The sequence below is a fragment of the Molossus molossus genome, unplaced genomic scaffold (assembly GCF_014108415.1).
Source record: "Molossus molossus isolate mMolMol1 unplaced genomic scaffold, mMolMol1.p scaffold_m16_p_10, whole genome shotgun sequence".
Taxonomy (NCBI): Eukaryota; Metazoa; Chordata; class Mammalia; order Chiroptera; family Molossidae; genus Molossus; species Molossus molossus.
The window spans coordinates 102,903,303-102,922,467 of record NW_023425345.1 but is presented as its reverse complement, the minus strand read 5'-3'; positions in this window follow the sequence as shown (position 1 = coordinate 102,922,467).

Here is a 19,165-nt window from a genome sequence, read left to right as displayed (position 1 = left end):
ATTCTCCTGGGGCGCAGATCCAAGGTACTTTACACTGTGGGGTACAGTGAGATCTGGGGCCAGGGCTACGATCCGCCCTCCTTCCTGGTCTTCTCATTCTTGTCCCTCTCCCTGGCTGTTAGAGGTGGACAGGTATGGGGCAAATGTCCTGCTGGCTATTTATGCCCTCCTGGGACTGCTGGACTGCTGGCACCAGGTTCCATGGATTCCCAGACTCTGTGTCCCCAGGGACAGCTGTGTGCCAAACCATGCCCGCCAGGTACCAGCCAGTTTCTTGCACTTGGGGTGTGAAATAGGAAGAGAGCAGGGTTGCCCAACAGTTACAATAGGACCCCCAGTGCTGTACATCTAATGTGTATGTGAATATGCATGTGTATATGATTACATGCATCACACGTATAATATGAATATGCATGTGAACACGCATGTGTATGGGATTGCATGCGTCTTATGTATGTGGATATGCATATGGATGCAATTACATATATCATGTATGTGTAATATGAATATGCATCTAATATAACTAGATGGTTACTGATCTTACAAACACCAAAGCAGGTGGGGCCAGGGCTGGCATCCAGACCTCTCAACTCCTGGGCCAGTAGAGTCCTCAGGCCCCTGAATACATGTGGGGCATGCCTTCTACAGTGCCCAATGTGACCCCATATACTTCAGGTTTTTATTGCCCAGAGGGCAGTGAAGAGCCCACCCTGTGCCCACCTTATACCATGGCAGCTGCCCCCGGGGCCAAGAAGCAAGAAGACTGTGAACCTTGTCCCCCTGGGCGCTGGTGCAAAGCTGGTGAGACTCCCGTGCTGCAGCCTGCAGTGTGCTGATCCAGACAGAGGCACTGGGAGGCCCTTTGGGCAGGAGGAGGAGGATGGAAATGGAGCATACCCCTTGCTCTCCAGGGGACCCAGCCACCTACCCCTGCCCTGCTGGCCATTACTGCCCTGGAGGAAGAGAGACCCACACAGGAGCCCCTCAGGCCTGCCCGGAGCACACTTACCTGCCAGCAGAGGGACGCCAGAGTCAAGCAGAGTGCCACCCCTGCCCTGCTGGGTACCACTGCCCATTCCCAGGTGAGACGCTGTCTCCAGCCCAAAAGCTGAGGGCTTTGGAGGAGGGAAGCCTGTGTAGCGTCCCTTCTTTGCCTGATGCTTGTGCTGCAGGTCTCACTTCCTTTGAAGGCCACCCATGTCCTCCAGGCCACTGGTGTCCAGGTGGTCAGGGTACCTTTCTCTGCCCACCGGGCACCTTTCGGACAGAGCCGGGGGCAGCATCACGAGAAGACTGTGAACTCTGTCCCCCTGGCTACTACTGCCCAGAGACTGAGCTGACAGGTCGTGCAAACGTGTTTGCAATCCCATGCAGAGCTGGATCTGAGTGCCCTGCAGGTGAGCCCGCCGGCCCGTTTTCTCCCAGTCCTTGCCCTATCCTGTCCCCATGCCCTCACCCTGAGGTTTAGCACAAAACATGTCATACAGGCTCCTAAGGCTCACCCAGTCTTTGGTTAAGTCTGTGCCACCTGGATCTCCCCAAGGCCAAAGTGCCCTGCTCTGCCCCATTTTCTTCAGGTGCTGTGGCTGAGGTCGTGTGCAGGGCTGGCTCCTACTGCGGGCCCCAGACAGGGGTCCCCCCACTTTGTCCTGAGGGCTATGCCTGTCCTGCTGGCTCCTCCACCTACACTGGCCCAGGGCAGCTGTAAGTATCCTCCTCTATCTGGGTGTCAGAGCACCCTCTCGTCTCAGCGTCTCCGTCTCTGGCCTCTACCGACAGGAGTCAACCACTTAGTGTCCCCAAGGATTCAGGGCCAGAAATCAAGTGCACCTTGCTTTGACTTCCCAGTTCCTGCTTCTGTCCAGGGAAGAGGACAAGGAAGCACACTGCACTGAGAGGCCCTCAGCAGTCCCCAGGGTGATCCTGTGCGGGGCAGCCAGATTTAGCCAATAAAAATACAGAAAACCCAATTATATTTGAATTTCAGGTAAACAACAAGTACCTGTTTAGTACACATGTGCCCATGCAATATTTGGGAGTACTTATACTTCGCTTATTCATTGCTAATTACTCATTGATTATCTGAAATTCCTCTATGACTGGGTGTCATGGACTTCATCTGGTGACTCCAAGATTGTGTCCAGCACTCCTGACTGTATCTCCCAGCCCCAGACAATCAGATCCAGTCCACATCCCTTTGTCCAGGTGAGGCGGGCAGGAGCGCAAGCCTAGACACCTGGGCGTGGCTCGGCCTCCTCCAGGAAGGCATCCTGACCTGCTTAGACCCCATCGGATGCAAGGCAACCCCAGGGTCCCCATCTGGGATGTTATTGGAGATTTGCCTCCCCTCTCCACACCAGCTTAAGGTTCAAGCCTGGGAAAATCAGAGGACCCTGCTAGTGGAGTGTGACACACACAGACCCCATCAGCATAACGGGATCTGTGGGGCTGTGTCTCTGTGCAGCTGTGTGTTTCCCTACTACTGCCCCCTGGGCAGCACCCATCCACGTGCATGCCCTGGGGGCTCTGAGGCCCTGAATCGGAGTGGCCTCAGGGTCTCTGAGGACACTTGCTGCCGACTGTGTGAGGCGGGCACCTACCGCAGCCAGGCCCTGGCTACCCTGCCCTGCCAGCCCTGCCCCCCTGGATTCAGCTGCCAGAAGGGTGAGTTTGGGGGCCTGGGCCTCAAGTCAGGATTGGGCAGAGCCCGGTGAGGAGGGCAGGTGCAGCAGGTGGAGAGGGACCTACCTGCAGAGCACCAAGAATGTGCCAAGGAATAGATGGGCCTGTGAGCTTCCTCGGCTAGGCCAGCCACCTGATACAAAAAGACTCGAGCTTGGGGAGGACTCCAGAGAAGGAGGGTGCAGAACATCTGTCTGAATGTGAGGATAAGGACATGTGAATGACAGGCTGTGCACACACTATGCAAGTTAGTATTTGGAGCCAGTAGCCCAGATCTTCTCGAATATAGGACAACTGCTGCCCCGTTGTCAGCAGTGCTGGCTGTGCCGCCCATTCAGCTGATGGCAGCCTGCTCCAAGGGGCGGGGTGGGGTAGATACAATATAATCCAGGTTCTCCCCTGTATTTGCTTTGCTGTTCCCCAATCCCTCACCCCCTGACCCCACCATGCTCATTCCTACCCTAGAGTCTCTACTGTTTCTGCCCCCACCTGTGCCAGAGTCCACGGCTGAGAATTCCCCTCCATTTCCCTGCAGGGACAGAGCAGTACCTCAGCCAGCCCTGCCCCGTGGGGCACTACTGTCCTTCAGGGACTCGCAGCCCCAGGCCCTGCCCCGCGGGAACCTTCAGAAACAGCAGCCAGGCAGGGGCGTTGGAAGAGTGCCAGCCGTGCCCTGCTGACACCTTCAGTGCCCAGCCCGGCCAGACTGGCTGCCTCCCCTGTGGGAGCTCTGCTTTCTCTCCCCCTGGTGAGTGTCACTCATGCCGGCCTCCCCCAACTGGGTGACTGTCCTTGTGTCCAGATACAGGGTCCCAATACACCATCTCTCTTGCGCCCTGCAGCTTTGAGGGTCAGCAGTGTAGGGCTTTGGAGAACGACCTCACTGTTGAGCATAGATGTTTACAAGTGAGCGAATGGACAGTCCAGTGACTCTACGGTCCCAGTGTGTGTGTGTGTGGGGGGAGGGGCACTTTTATTGAAAGATCACTCATGTTTGTCATCAATTGAGCATCACTGTTCTGTCCCACTGGTCTTTTATTCTGTCCTTATATAAACATCATCCAATCCTAATCACTTTAGCTCTATAATAAACTTTAATATGTAGTTTATGTCTTCCAACTTTGTTCTTCTTTTCTTTTTTTTTAATCCTCACCCGAGGACATTTTTTTATTTTTTGTTCAAATAGAGTGGGAGGGAGTGGGAGGAAAAAGAGGAAGAGAGAGAGAGAGAAACATCAACGTGAAAGGGACACATCGAGTGGCTGCCACCCACACAACCAACCAGGGCCGGGGACAAACTGCAACCGAGGTACATGCCCTTAGCGGGAACTGAACCCGGGTCTCTCTGGACCGCAGGCCAACGCTCTAACCGCTGAGCCAAACTGGCCAGGGCTGTTCTTCTTTTCAAGATTGTCTTAGTTATTTGTAGCCCTTAAATTTCTGTAGAGTCAGATCACATCCACAAAGATACTTGCTTGACTTTCTATTGGATTGCATAGAAACAACAGAGCCTTTTGGAAAGAAATTGCATCTTTATCATATTGAATCCTCTAAGCCTTCAACATGGCTTAACTTTCCTCTTATCTAGGTCTTCTTTATTTTCTAAGTAATAATTTTATTTTATTATATTTTTTGGTAGAGCCCTTGTTATTACTAGGTATTTGATGTATTTTGATATTATTGTAAAAGCTATGAGGGTTGTAAAATTTCATTTTCTAATACTTTCTTTATCTAAAAAATGTCTTTTTAAAGCTTTATTCTTGAAGCATATTTTAGCTAAGCAGAGAATTGTAGCTTGACAGTTATTTTCTTTCAGCATTTCAAAGACATACTTCCATTGCCTCTGGCTTCCATTATTTCTTTTGGGAAGTCTCATGTTTGCTCTTTGGAGATAGATGTCCTTTTTCTCTGGTGCTTTTAAGAGTCCCTCTTTGTCTTTGGTTTCCAGTAATATAACTAAAGTTTTCTCTCTGTACTTTTTCTATGTGTTTGTGCCATTTGAATTTCTTTAGCACTTCCTGAATCTGTGGTTTGATGTTTCATCAATTTTGTGAAATTCTCAGTCATTATATTTTAAAACATGTGTTGTGTCCTATTCTCTTTCTTTTCCTTTTGGGTCTCCAGTTACTCACATGAGATATATTACATTATATTACATGCACATGTCTCTTGCACTATTTTCTGTGTTTTTCATCTTTTATTTTCTCTTTCTGAGATTCAATCTGGATAGTGTTTCCAGATCTATATTCCATTTTGTTAATTTTCTCTTCAGCTCCATATAATCTGCTATTAAATGTATCTATTGATATTTTATGTTTTGCTGTTGAAACTTTTAGTTTTAGAATTTCTATTAGACTTTTATATTTCCTTGTTCTGTGTTGAAATTCTTCATCTTGTCATTTGATTTATCCAACAAACAAATCATAGTTTCAAGTGCTTACCCTGTCTAATAACGTCAACATTTGGATCTCTTGAGCACCTGCATCTATTGTCTGGGTTTTCCCTTGATTTCTTAATAATTCTTGTGCGAATGTTTTGTATGCCTGGTTATTCTTGTTATTAAATGCTGGACATTGCAAATGAAAGTTTTAGAGAACACTTGGAATTCTGGATGCTGTTACCTTCCTCCGTAAAGGAATTGCTTTCACTCTGGAAGGCGGTACAGTGGGAACGAATCAGCTCAGTTCATCAGGGTTCAGAAAATCAGGTTTGGACAGCTGGTTTCTTTGCAGTAAGTACTTAGTAGGGGGTAGCCCTGGAGTAGTCTGACTGAAAGCTGTGCAGTTTCCCAGAGCCCCTCCTTCTGGTGGCCCCTTCCCCCCGTGGCCCTTATGAAACACCCTGAAGCACCATATGTAGGGCTAATCCCTCCGGATTCCCTTTCTGTCCAGATTTTTATTTTTTAAATCCTCAATTAAGTTCTTTATTCTTCCAAATAAATGTTTTCTATATTTTTCTGGCTTTTCTAGTTGTAAGTCATCAGAAAATTGACCTGAAATCAGCTACTCTGCCATTGCCAAAGGTAGAAAAAGGTCTTATAAGTATATACGCTTTTGTAAACTGCCTTTTTCCTTTGGGTATGAGGTGGATAATTTTTTAGTTTATTTATTTTTATTTCTTTTTTTTTTTTTATTGATTTTAGAGAGAGAGGAGGAGAGAGGGAGAGAGAGTTAGAAACATCGATGAGTAGGCCACCTCCTGCATGCCCACTGGGGATCAGGCCCACAACCTGGGCATGTGCGCTGACAGGGAATTGAACCAGCAACCTCTGGGTGAGTGGGTGGATGCTAAACCACTGAGCCATAACAGCAGGGCTACATGATGCTTTTACTATAAATCTGTGGTTAATTCCATAGTTATCAATGTCAGGCCAACAGTTCAGACTTTTGTTCAAAGTATTCTTTAGCAACAGAACACTTTTTCAAAAGAGTTCTCATTTAAGGAATTAATATAAACCATATAAAAGCAAAGTGCTTCAGATTGAACCGAAGGTGAGGTCTCATAAGTGCTCCCACTAGTCAGTCCTGTACCCAGGAAGTCCCCAAGACACCTCTGTGGTGCCACAGAGCTCCACAAAGCCAAGTTTAAAGCCCAGTGCTCTGGACAACAAGGAGAGATGGAAGATGCCTGCACCGTGGTTGTGCCCAGGGTCTCGGCAGGGAGCTGGACCAGATGAGCCAAAGAACATTCTAGAATTCAGAACATTAGAGAGGGCTTAACCATCTAGAACCTGACTGGTGGGAGAATATTCTCTGTTACTTTAGTATTGATCAATGCCCTTCATTCTGTACAGAGGAAATAATTATGTCTCTTATTAATGATCCATGAATTCTTTTGGGGAAGGAATTTGACCATGTTAGCAAAAAAAGTTTCCCTGGCCAGTTTGGTGTCAGTAGAGCGTCAGCCCGCGGACCAATGAGTCATGGGTTTGATTCCAGCCAAGGGCATGTACCTCGGTTGCAGTTTGTCCCAGAAGCAACCAGTCAATATGTCCCTCTCATGTCGATGTTTTTCTCTCTCTTTCTTTCTCTCCCTCTCCCTCCCACTCTATCTGAAGATAAAGAGAAAAATATCCTTGGGTGAGGATTAAAAAAAAGTCTACTGTCAATCAATTCATTCAACTAATTCTGCTGCAGGTCCACTGGTCATGACGCACTGGGTATGAGTGGTTACCTGCAGCAAACTGACAAGGGCTAAACTTCACGGGTGTTTTTATTTTCCATGAACAGAAGCAAATGCCAACAAGGGCGAGCAGGCCAGAACTGCAGGGACTCCAGTACACTACAGGTTCCAATCGCAGCTCTCGCCCAGCTCCTTCTCCCAGGAGAACATTTACCTGGACTCTTTTGTCTCCCAAATAAAACTTGAACTTTCCCACCCCCTACTTTCTTCTCTGCTGAGGATCTCTGTGCTCCCAGCTCTTCCCCTCCAGTCCAGCTCATCCTTCAGGCTTCCAGAGAGGCCTTGATCTCTGGTCCCCTGGAGACAGAAGCCTGTGCCCATCCTCCAGGACTGGCCCCACATGGTTGTGTGTGATTGTGAACAGGAACCACGCCTTCCACAAGGCGTCAACTTTTCCGCATACATCAGTGGTTCTTAACCCAGGCTACACCTTAAAACACTCGAGGGACTTTTCAAACAGCAGATGGCCTGCCTCACCTCAGAGACTTTTCTTAATTGGTCTAAAGAGGACCTGGCCATTAATGTTTTTTAAAAGCTTCCCAGATGAATCTAATGCAAAGGCAGAGTTGATTTAGATCTTATTTAGCCCCCAAAAGACCCTTAGGCCAGTGCTTTGGTAAAGGTAGGTGTCTGTATCACAAACTCTCTGTGGACAGGGATGGAGAGTTGACTTCTCTCTCCAGCTCACTGTCAGGGGCCTGTGACAGGTGACAGGACCAATCTATGTCCAGGTGCCTCCCACTGCACGTGCTGGGGCCTGAACAGGGTCTTCCAGAGGTCGGATGGGTCCTGCATCTGCCAGGCAGGGCATGAGTCCTATGACAAGAGGGGCCTGGAGAGCGACGAGAGCAGCGGCAACGAGGACTGTCAGCCCCAGGTACCCACCCTGCCAACGCGGGGGGAGGGGCCGGGGCAGTGAGAACAGGTAGCATGCGTGGAGTCTTCTGCGTGCCAGGAACTTTTCGTGGGCTGTTTGGTTAATGTCTGTCCCTTTGCCGAGCTCATGTCCTGACGACACACGACTTCCTTACAGAGCCAGTCTGGGTGTTGTGCATGATGGTGGGGCCAGTGTGTCAGTCCCCATTCCCTGCTGTGTGCGAGTCTCTTGTTTGGGTCAAGGAGCACTTTGTGGACGCTTACGGCAGTCAGGGTGGCTCTGGGGGCCACGAGGGGGGCATCGAGAAGCAGCCGGTGCCCTGGAGCATTGTAAAACCAGGAGCTAGAGTCCAGCATCCCCCCAGGCACACCGCCCTGGTGGCAGCAAGATCGAGTGCCCTCACCGTCAGCTCAGCAGGCTCTGCATCTGATTTCTTTTTAAAATGCAGTGTGCCTTTAGAGGGAGCCACTTCAGCCAGCCAGCCCTGGGGTACAGGAGGCCCTGACACTCTGGTCTTTCTGCCCTCTGCAGTGTCCTGCCCTTACAGTCTTACTTCAAAACCAGTCTCACCGTCGCCTTCCCCAAGAAGCCTTCCCCAACTAGCCTCTGCCTTCACTCCAGCTGCCCTCCCTCGCTTCCTAGACAGTAATCTTAGCTGCTGGGTGTGAACCTGGGTGCAGCTCCCCGAGCTGGGCCTCCCGATGATCTGCCCAAGGCAGCAGACCTGGCTTCTATTTTTATGGGTCCCCTGGACCCTCAAGCCTAACCCCAGGCCTAGCACACTGACTAGATGGCCTCTCAGAGGAGCCTGGTTCCCCAGAGGTCCTGCCAGTGTCTCTGGAATGTTCTCTGCTGCTGAGTGAACCTTGACCCTGGACTCTCGTCCAACACCTCTCGCAGGTCGCCGAGCGCTGCTCACCTGGAGATGTTCGCCTGGCCGCCACCGGCAAGTGTGTGTCCCCACAGCTGCACGACTGCTCCTCTTTCTGTCACCCGGTGGGCGGGGAGCTCAGCGCTGCACTGGGCATGTGAGTGACAAAACCCACTGAGAATAGAAGGAAGTCACCATCTCCAGACAGGTCCTGACCGTCCCCAGAGGCCCATCCAGAGGGTGTTGGTAGGACCCCACCCTGACAGGAACGCAAGCTGAATGCCTGGGGCAGCACTCCGAGAGGGAAGCCAGGCCACACCAACCGGGGCCCAGCAGCCAGGGCTGAGGAGGTGCTGCATCGAGGGACCGTGAGGTCCAACTGAGGGCCCCGAGCCACCTGCCAGATGCTGGCCCAGGGGTCCTGACCTGTGGCCTGGATGGAGTAGCCCAGCAAGGAGGGGAGCGGGACCTGCTGTGCCAGGAAGTCTGATGAGTAAACAGGTCTGTTCCAGGCCGAGCAGCTCTCTGTCCTCACTCTTCCTCAGCAGAATGCCCAGAGCCAAATGCTGGGCCTCTCAGCCAGGGCCAGGCTCTCTGCCCAGGCATGGCTCCCATTCCGAGACATGCCCGCTGGCTCAGAAGCAGGGGCGAGAGAGGGCAGGGTAACGAGTCACCTGTGGCTCTGCACTACAAGTGTTGTTGCTACATAGGAAAATGTGACCGCTTAGTCCTTGGGGCAGGGGGCAGGGGCCATCTAGGCTGGCTAAGGGCATCAGGGAGAGGGCAGCTCCCCCTTCTCTCTCCCACAGCTGCCGGTGTCGGGAGTATGTCTCAACAGAAGAGCTCTGTGACGCCCAGTGTCTGGCCAGGGCCCCTCAGCTCTCCCTGGCCTGGGGCCCCCACAGACAGCTGATCCTCAGCACAAAGGACGAGGCTGGGGACAGAACCCAGAGGGTGAGCCCAGCTTGCAGAAGGGCCGGATGGGAGGGCAGCTTCTGTTTGCTGGGGATGAGGGAGAAAGAGCCCCCCCGGGCACCCAGTCTAAAGAAACCAGGTGTCGGAAGGGAAGGCCCCGTGACACCTGGTACTCGCCTAGTATGCTGCTATCCGTGTGGAGTTCCTCCATGGGCTGGAGAAGGACAGGAAGGAACATGGAAATGGCATTTTATGTCAGTGTTAACCATCCAGTTTGGTGCCAGAGGGACCTTAGAAAGCATCAGCCCAGGAGTATGAAACGCTCACCTCGGTCACGGAAATGGGGAGCCTCTAGTCCTAGCCCAGGCCTCCAGCCACAGGACAGGGCCGTCTGACCACCTCGGCGTTGGCGGCGCTGTCTTCAGGGCCTTAAGTTTTGTTGAGGTGGGAGGGGCAGAGGACCAGGGCCTGTGCGTTGGCTCAGTCTGTATGTCCATCTGTCAGAGGTTCTGCGTAGCTGTGTCTGCTTGCTGCTGAAAGGGTGCGGACTGGACAGCAGAAGTGGGGTGATAGGGGAATGCTTCTCAGTTGTTCTGTTAAGTAGGATGTTTGCAAGCGGAGAGAAAAGAGGGGAAACGATGACCCAGTACAGAGGCCTGAGCTGAGTCAGGGGTATTTTCTGAACAAGAGGAGGAGCCCAGGGTACAGGAGGCCACCTGGGTAGGTTTTAGTGAGGAAGGAGATATGTCCAGAGGGAGGATGACCCAGTTTCTGTCCATCCATCTCTGAAGCTCACTCCCCTTCCTCCCCTTCCCTGGCACAAAATGCTGTGCTGTGTGTTCTCAGGAAGTAGCAAGCACTCTGGGCCCAGACCAGTCCTTCCAGGGGAGTGCCCGGGTCCAGCTGGTCCAGTGTGGTCCCCATGGCATCTCTGGCTTTGTCATCTCCAGAGAGGACATGCTTGGCTCCTTCCTTGGTAAGGGGAGACCCAGCAGTCAGATTGCCTGCAGCCCAGGGTTTCCCAGAGAGGGGACATGTGTGAGGGGCCTGGCTGCTCTCTTCCAGGAAGGGGCTGGGATAGGGAACTTTGGGGGACACCTCCAGCTCTGCCTCAGGAGATGAGTGTTGGGGTGGGGTCAAAGAAGGGCTGTGTGGGAAGACAGTCCTTGAGAGCCAAGGGCCGAGAAAGGGCTGGCAATGCTCCTAAAAGGGAAGGAAGACAAGGAAGGGTCAATACGGGGGTGTGGTGCCCCACAGGTAGGCCCAGGTCCTCCAGATTTCCTTCCCCAACCTCTCCAGCACCACCTGTGTCCAGCCCCCGGCTTCAAAGGCGCCATCAGACTGCGGGCCCAGAGCACCCTGTCTCCCAGGACCCCAGCACCCATCTCCAGATTCCAAACCCAGTGATCTGCCTGGTTGAAGGAGACATGATTCTTTTTCAGCTTCTTATCCTTCCCCACAGTGAGTTCTGCCCCTCATACCCTACTTCCCGCCTGGGCTCTCATCCCTCCCTTGCCTAGCTTTCCAGTGAGGTGACACAGATAACCCCTTCAGAGCAGCCAGTCCCTGGTCTATGCCACCCCCTGGTTTCCACCCGATGGGTCACTTCACCGTGAGCCTCAACTTCACATCTTGTAATGGCTCCAACATTCTGTGACCCCTCCCTGCAGCCTATGGGCTGGTGGTCAGACCTCTGTGCCTGGTGGGCAAAGAGGGAGGAAGGAACTCACTGAGGTGACCTCTGACCTGGGCTCCAGCGCCCCCTGCAGGTCTGCTCTGTGCCAAGCAGTTGTCCTGCCAGGGACTGAAGCATTCACAAGGCCAAAGTCCTCAGCCTGCCAGCAGGCCCCTCCCTCCAGGACACCTTGCTTTGTAGGGACAGTTTCTTCCCTATGACTCCAGCCCTGGGACCTCACAGGATAAGCCTGAGTCCTCTCCACCTGATGGCCTTCACTGCCAGTGGGGAGCCTCACCTCCAACAGGTTCAGGTCCACCTGGACCCTAACCCTAACCCAACCCTCACTCCCTTCTCCACACGGTGGGGGAGGTGAGCCCCTTTCGGGGGAGGGGGCAGGGCATGGGGGTGACCTAGGACAAGGAGCTGAAGCCTGTGCACAGGAAAGGCCTCCTTGTCCACAGGGAATAGCCAGGCCACATCCGCCTCTGTTTCTTCCAGCAGCCCTGTCCCCCCCTCAGCTGTCCACTCCCTTAGCGTGTATTAAGTGGACTGTTCCTGACTGGGCCACCTGCCAGGGGTGCAGAGCTGAGGAGGTGCCACCTCTGAAGGTGCCAGGGCACCTGTCTGTGTTTACCCACAAGGGGCATCAGGGCCCAGTGGCCCGCTCAGAGCAAGCCACTGTGCTCGCTCTGTGGGCTGAGGGAAGACAGATCTTGTCCTGCTGCCAAGGTTATCAATGTCCCATTACACACATGAAAGGACGGAATGCCACTCCATCGGAAACATTTGACGGAAACTGAGGACACGACACTTAGCCCCCTGCATGTGGGCCACCCAGAGCTGGGGCCTGGGGAGCCTCTGGGCCCAGCCCAACCCCAGCTCATTCCCCAGATCGCTCAGCCAGTCACTACCCCGTGTACCAGAGGCAACACCTGTTCAACAGCAACCCCCACTGGGACTCAGGGGCCTTCAGGAGACTCCACCACCTGATTCGAGATACCCACCTCAACTTCTCGAGGTAGCTACAGTGCCCAGGAGCTCCAAGGGGCTGGTGGGTTCTCCAGTGTAGGTCAGAGCTTCTTCCTCAAGGGACGATAGGGGACACGGGAGGATGGGAATCTGCAAACCACGAGCAGGTGTGGCCTCCTGAGTGCATGGGTGGGAGGGATGCGGGTTCCAGGCAGTTTCCCGGGACCATGTTACACTGTGCGTGGGGAGAGACCACCCAGACTCATCCTGGTGCAAGTGACCACCTCTCCCCACGTCCTGACCTTTCCCCCCAGGTTTGCTCACCAGTTCCTAGATCCGGGCACATACGTGTTTAAAGACAGCAGGTTGCCTGAGAGCATGGCTGTAGTGCTGGTGAAGAAGAAGGGCATGGCCTGTGGCCCAGGCCGAGCCCCCGTGCAGCCCTCCTCCCCATACGAGCTGGCCAGGCACGGCATCCTCAGGCACAGGCTGCCCAGCCTGGGCCCCAACTGGACAGCAATCACAGGTATGGACCCAGATCGAAGAAGCCAGGCCCCGGGGAACCCCAGCTCTGTGTCCAGTCCCAGAGACAACAGATGTGCACAAGGACAAGCTTGTCTTCATCTGAGGCTGCTCTGCCAGGCAAAGAAAATTGGACTTGCTTCCTGGGGTCGTCTTCCTCAGCCCCCTTCCCCTCTGTCCCGGGACCTGCCCTGATGAACAGAGTCCCTGCCCGTCAGTGGGATCCCTCCATGGTGAACAGGGCCCCAGGTGGAATCACAGGGTTACGGAGATGCCTTCCCTTGCCTCTTCTGTGGGTTCCCCATCTTCTTTCCTTCTCGTCTTCAGTCTGAACTGAGCTCTCCAGGCTGAGCCCAGGCAGAGGGGCAGTCATGGCCCCCCCAGCGGGCCGAGAGAGGGCAGCCCTGTAGTGGTGAGGCACAAAGCTACCTGGGTACGGGCAGGCAGCAGCCACGTGGAGCAGGCCTGGGGGGCAGCAGTGTCCTAGAGGGGCCCTCACGGGAGGAGTGCGGGGTGGAGCAGGACCCCCAGCTGGACCCCAGGGCAGGAATCAGGGTTGTTTTACAAGGGGCTGTGGGGCAGCAGAACACAGAGACCAGGGACACGAAGGCAACGCGAAATGGTGCTCTCTACGGCCCAGCAGCCTGGGGAGGTTCTGAGTTGACACCATGTGTCCCCCATCCCTCTCCTCCCATCTTGCAGGGGTGCTGCTGGCTGTTGGCTTGGCAACTGCACTGCTGACGGGCTTGGGCCTAATGCTGAGACCCTCGCTGGCCCAGGCCTGCCCTGTGAGGGCTCAGAGACCTCGATGGAGGGGCATTGGAGAGCCTCTCGTGCCCACTGAGTATGTGCCCCTCGGGGACAGGTGAACCCTTTCTGCCCTCACACCTCTCCCAGCCCTGCCCCAGCCGTGAGCCCAGTGTGGTCCCGTGGGTAAGGGAAAGGGCGCCCTCCTGAGCCGATCTGGGTGTGCTGCTGGCACTCGGGCCCTGGGCACTGAGGCTGGTGCTTCTTCCAGCCCTCCATGCCATGACGGCCAGGGCCCTCGGGGCTCTGGAGAAGCCGCTGACGCCTGGGAGAGAGCCATTACCCAGGGCACAGGTACCGCGCCCCTTCTCTGCCCACCTGCCCCGCAGCCCCTCCTCAGCGGGTACGTGCTGTGGGAACCCCGCGTCTTTCGCAGCACTGGCGGTCTGTGGGGCGCTCAGGGTGCCACGTGGTCCTCGCAGCAGCACCTATAGGTGGGTGTTTCCAGGGCTGCACTGCCCCCATTTCACAGGCAAAGAAACTGAGGCTCAGAGAATGTGAGTGGCTTGCCCAGAGTCCCCACATGGTCAGGGCTGAAGAGAGGGTGCCCCTGGGGTTGAAGCAAAAGCTCTTGGACCCTCCTGTGTAGGTCAGGAGTTCTTGGGGGCCAAAGGGCTATCAAGTGCTGGTAGCTGGCCATGCCTACCATGGGGCAGAATGAGGACTGTCCATGGGGTCCCTTCATGGGATCACCCACCTGCCCTAGGAGTTCCTCCTTATACCTGGAGAACCCACCCAAACATCCCCGCCCCACCTGGCCCCCAGCACCCTGTGAGCAAGAGTGTGAGCAGAGGGGCGTGGACAGGGGCCCCCACGGTGGGAAGGCCCTTCACCCGATGGGGAGGGATAGCTGGGCTGCCTCACAGTGGGCAACGCCAGGTACAGGAACAGGGGAAGGACCCTGTAGTTCTCGCTGGCCTGGGGTCACACAGCTTGGCAGTGACCTCCATTGTTTTTTTGTTTTAAAGAAGTAAAATTAATGTTTATCAGTTTATACTATGTGCCAAGCGAAGGTTCTTAGCTGCAGAGCTGGGGGATCCCAAGCAGCAAGCTGAGCGGGCAGAGCCTGCAGGAGGTCGTGCAGGTGCTGGTCACGAGCATGGCCATGGGGTGGAACCAGCACTCGCGGTGTGAGCCTGCACACCACTCAGACCGTCCACGGCGGGCCTGGCTCTGAGCAGTCCCTGTCTGCCTCGGCACGGGGCCTGGAGGCCAGTCAGAGCTTTCCTAGTGAAGGCTCTACGCAGGGAGGCAGGGCCTTCCTGGGGGACAGAGGAGACGACTGAGTTCAGGACAAGTCCACCCTTCCCACCACGTGTCACCCTGGTGGGTTATTGGTAGGGTGGACTGTGCTGAGCATGTGTAGTGAGGACACAGGGCGTGGCTACAGAGAATCAGGGATGGATGTCAGCACTTTAACCCCCAAATGCAGCCTCCATGCAGGCCCAGGGCTGGGGGCCCATTGCCGGGAGCTGCCGCAGGCGGAGGTGGGCCAGGCAGGCCTCCCCTGGGTGCTGGGGCAGGGTTCTGCTGGTTAGAGGACTGGTCCTTTAGGGGAGGGTGAAGAGCCCCTTCACTGAGGGACGTGTGACAGCATAGGTGGAGGGAGGATACTGATGGAGAGGGAGGGCCCAGTTCTTCTGAAAAACTGCCCTCCCACCGGGCTGGGAGCTCAGGGGATGGACCGCACGCTGGCCACAGAGGACAGGAAGGCAAAGCAGACGGCACAGGCAACCCTGGGGTTGCTCAGATGAGCCCCATCACTCTGCCCACGCTAACAGGGCTCCCCTGCTCCCCGCACGTGCCCACCTGGCCTAGGAAGGGGTGGCAGGGGTTGCGGTGGACACACCCGCTGGCGCCAGTCTGGGCCACACTCTGGCCTGAGGGCTGGAGGAGCGACTCAGCCAAACAGGCACCTAGTGAGTGCCTGCTGCCTGTGAGCACAGTGGGGAGCGCTGTGGGACACCCTCAGAGGAGCCCACGGAGCAGCGGGGACCATCGGACAAGAGCTGTCAGGGGAACATGGGGGACAGCAAGACACATTCAGGTGGAAGGAAGGGGTAGAAGTCAGACAGCCTGGGGACCCAGCAAACAGCCTCCTCAGGTGGCTGACAGGCCATCAGGACAGGGAGATGCCCCGCAGCAAGGCGGAGTGACCCAGGACCCAGGACAGGACAATCAGAGGCTTCAGGGCTCCCTGTGGGTCACACCCCCACAGAGGAAGCTCTCTCTGCAGCCACTGCAACCTCCTCCCCTGCACCCCCCCAGCCTGATCCCGCCTTTCTTCTCCAGTGCCACCCCCCCCCACCCCATGTCCCGAGTGTGCTTCCGCCTGCAATTCCCCCTCCTGCAGAGGTTGCACCCCCTCCAAAGCAGGGCCCTGCCCATCCCACAGCCTCCCGCCAAGGCTTCTCCCACAGGGGGGCCACTCCCTGCCGGGACCCTGGAAGACTTCAGTATCCAGACCCTCTACGACAAGCTGGAAGACCAGAGTCTGCACACGGTGGCCCAGCTGAGCAAGCTCAGAAGCGACGCGCTGGCCTTCTACAGGGGAGCCAGCCAGCAGCTCTGGGGACTCAGGGTGAGACAGCCAAGCCACTGCTTCCCCCTGCCCCAGGGCACAGCCGCACCCCCTCTGGAAACTGCCTGAGCCAAGAAGGACACTCATAACTGAGCAAGTGACACCGTCCTGGCTCTTCTAGGACCTTCTGCAAGGCCTCAGCCCGGCTAAGACAGGGGCCAAAGCTGCCGCCTGGACAGACACCGGGCAGCGTAAGGAATCATGGGGCCACACCACAGCGTCTCCTGCAGGTGAGAGGCAGGTTCTAGGGGGGAGGGCGTTTGCGGGGAGAGCATGCAGGCAGGTAGAAAGTCACTATGTTAACGCTAACCCTGTGCAGCAGGGTTACCCTGTCACTGTGTGCCAGCGCCCGTGCCGTAACATTGACCCTGACCTCACATGGTCCCGGGCCCAGGCAGGGATACTGTTTGCCAGGAGGAGGGGCAGACTCAGGTAGCACGTGGCAGAGCAAGGTCCCCCCTCAGCTCTCCTGCTGGCACATCCACCACCGTGTTTGGGGGCTGGTGTGTGGGATGTGAGAGTGACCAGGACCCTGAGGCTGTTGACAGACTCCCTAGTGTATACCTTTAGTTCTGTTTTTCTAAAGGGCTCCTCACAAGAGCTCTATAGGTACAGAAGAATCTTCAAACAGGAAGCACGAGCCTACACTGGGGTGGCTGCCTAGAGGAAAGAGAGGCACGGAAGTGGGTTCTGGCGAGGGAGGCAAAGATAGAATCAAGGGCCAGAGACACACGTTCAGAACCGGGGAAGAGTGGACGGACAGCAGGCCAGCCGTCTGTGGTCGAATGACTGAATGCGTCTGAGGCTGTTCCGTGTTCTCCTTCCCAGGCTGCGACCCCAGCGTCTCTCCCCCGAGCTTACACCAGGAGCTGGACCGAGTGCTTGTGGCCCTGGCATCCGCACTCTCTCATGCCTGCGAGCCACCAGCTGGGGCCGGCAGGAAGGTGAAAGGCCCCAGGCAACGGAGCCCAGCTGCGTGTGTACAGCCTGACCCATGGGGACTCATCACATATGCAAACACAAACTCATGTGCATGTACACATAACCACATGTACATGCACACCCACTCACATGCAAATACACACTACCCACATGCAATACACCACACATTCAGGCCACATGCATACTCATATACACTTGTGTGCACGCATAGGCACTCACAAACCCAGGTACTCAACCATACCTGTGCACATTTACACCCACATACTGACACATGTACATGCACATGTATATACATCACACAGTCACATATCACACTCACAAAAACCCAGGCCTCTGCAGGTGGCTCTGCACTCTCATTACAAACCCAGGTGCATGGTCTGCACTCAGAGATTAGCCCCCAGTTTCAGCTCTCAATCACCTCCAAGAGCTCGTGGAGACAAACTCCCCAATGTGCTTGTGAACTGGCCCCTCATGTGGAGCTCAGGGGGGCACCGGGCACAGATCCTGCCCTAACAGCAACATATCAAAGGGAGGGCGGACACAGAGGGCCCCTGGTCAGTCTCCACCTGACATATCCGCAGTGAAATAGGACAGAACCACTGGCCATGGCACATGTCCCCTAGGGGCCTAAAGGCATTAAAAGGGAGGCCACAACCCACATTGGGTCTTAACTGCTACAGGGCAGATGCTTGGAGCCCTCAAGAGAACCAGGCAATTGGGGGCCAGGCCACACAGAGACGGGGACTCCCAACTCAGATCAGCGCATGTGCCCAGGTTGATGTATCAACACTGCCCTTGTCCACTGCATCGTTTCCCAGGCCCAGAACTGAAGGAAAGTTACAGGAATATCTGTTCTTTTAAGGTCTCTGATCAGGTTGGTGAACAGCCTCTCTCCGCCTGTCAACAAGACCCTCAACTGGCGAACGACGTGCTCCTGAAGCCCCTGCCCCTGCTCTCGGATGAGGAACACCAAAGTGCAAGGTGGGGACAGGCATCCCACTGAGGTTCGCGCAAGGCAGCTGTGTTCCTAAGGTGCAGCCCTCAGGTCCCTTGCACTGATCCTTATTTCTCATAACCAGAATCTAATTTAACTCCAGCTCAAGTTTCTGGGGCTCCCTGACTGCGGTAACTGTCATGGCCCCGCTAATTTGCCAAGGAGTTCACTGATTTGAGTCATTCATCAGAACTCATGCCATTGATTGGGGTTGTTCCCACCTCTTTGTTCTTTCCCCAAGTCACCCTGAGGCTGAGGTGGACCTGTTTGGTTATGTTGACTTGATTTCTGTCCATGTTATGTGCTGGTCTCAGCTCATTAATAACCATTGTTGTAGCTGGACCAGCCCTTGTGGTTCTTATTATCACTACAAGATGCAATAACCATCAGGAAAATTTGAAAAGTTACAAGTGTATTACTTATAGGACCTGAAAATTACAGAGCACACCTGGGGCCACACAGCAAGGTCGTGGGCAGTTCTTCCTCCAGAAACATCTCTCCTATTGATTTTCTAAATTAAGGTGCCTAGGAAGCATATCCAAATAATTCAAGTCTCCTGAAGGCAAAGGGAGGAGAATCTAGACTTTCCTGCTGAAGTCCTGGGGCCTGGAGAATGAAGCCTCCAGGAAGAAGGATAACACAGGGAAAGGCAGGTTTGGAATCCAGAGATCTGGATCTAGCCGGACTCTGCCCTGAACATTAGAAATCTTCAGTAAATACTTCCCAGCTAGTGGCTTGAGCTCCAACCTGAGGATGTTTATTGCTGCCTTTGATGCTGGGCTGAATCAGAAAGGACAAGTGATTATCATAAAAGACTCTAGAGGCTTCAATAAGGCTGTAGGGATTGGGAAAGGTTTGGTGCCGTGGAGCACTTGAGAAAGCCTTTGCAGTAAGGGTTGGGTGCTAACCAATAGAGACGTCAGGAGGGGCGTTTGGTGTTGGAGGGAACAGCACTGATGGAGACACGGAGACGTGTCCCAGAGGCCCCGGTGCTCCAGGACACATCCAGCCCTCTCATTTCAAGGTGCAGAAATGAGATCTAGAATTGAGTTGCCCAAGGGGTGTCTGAACAGTACAGCAATGTATTGACCAGGGTCTCAGCAGGAAATAAGTGGGACATTCTGGATGGAAGTCTGAGGAGGGTAT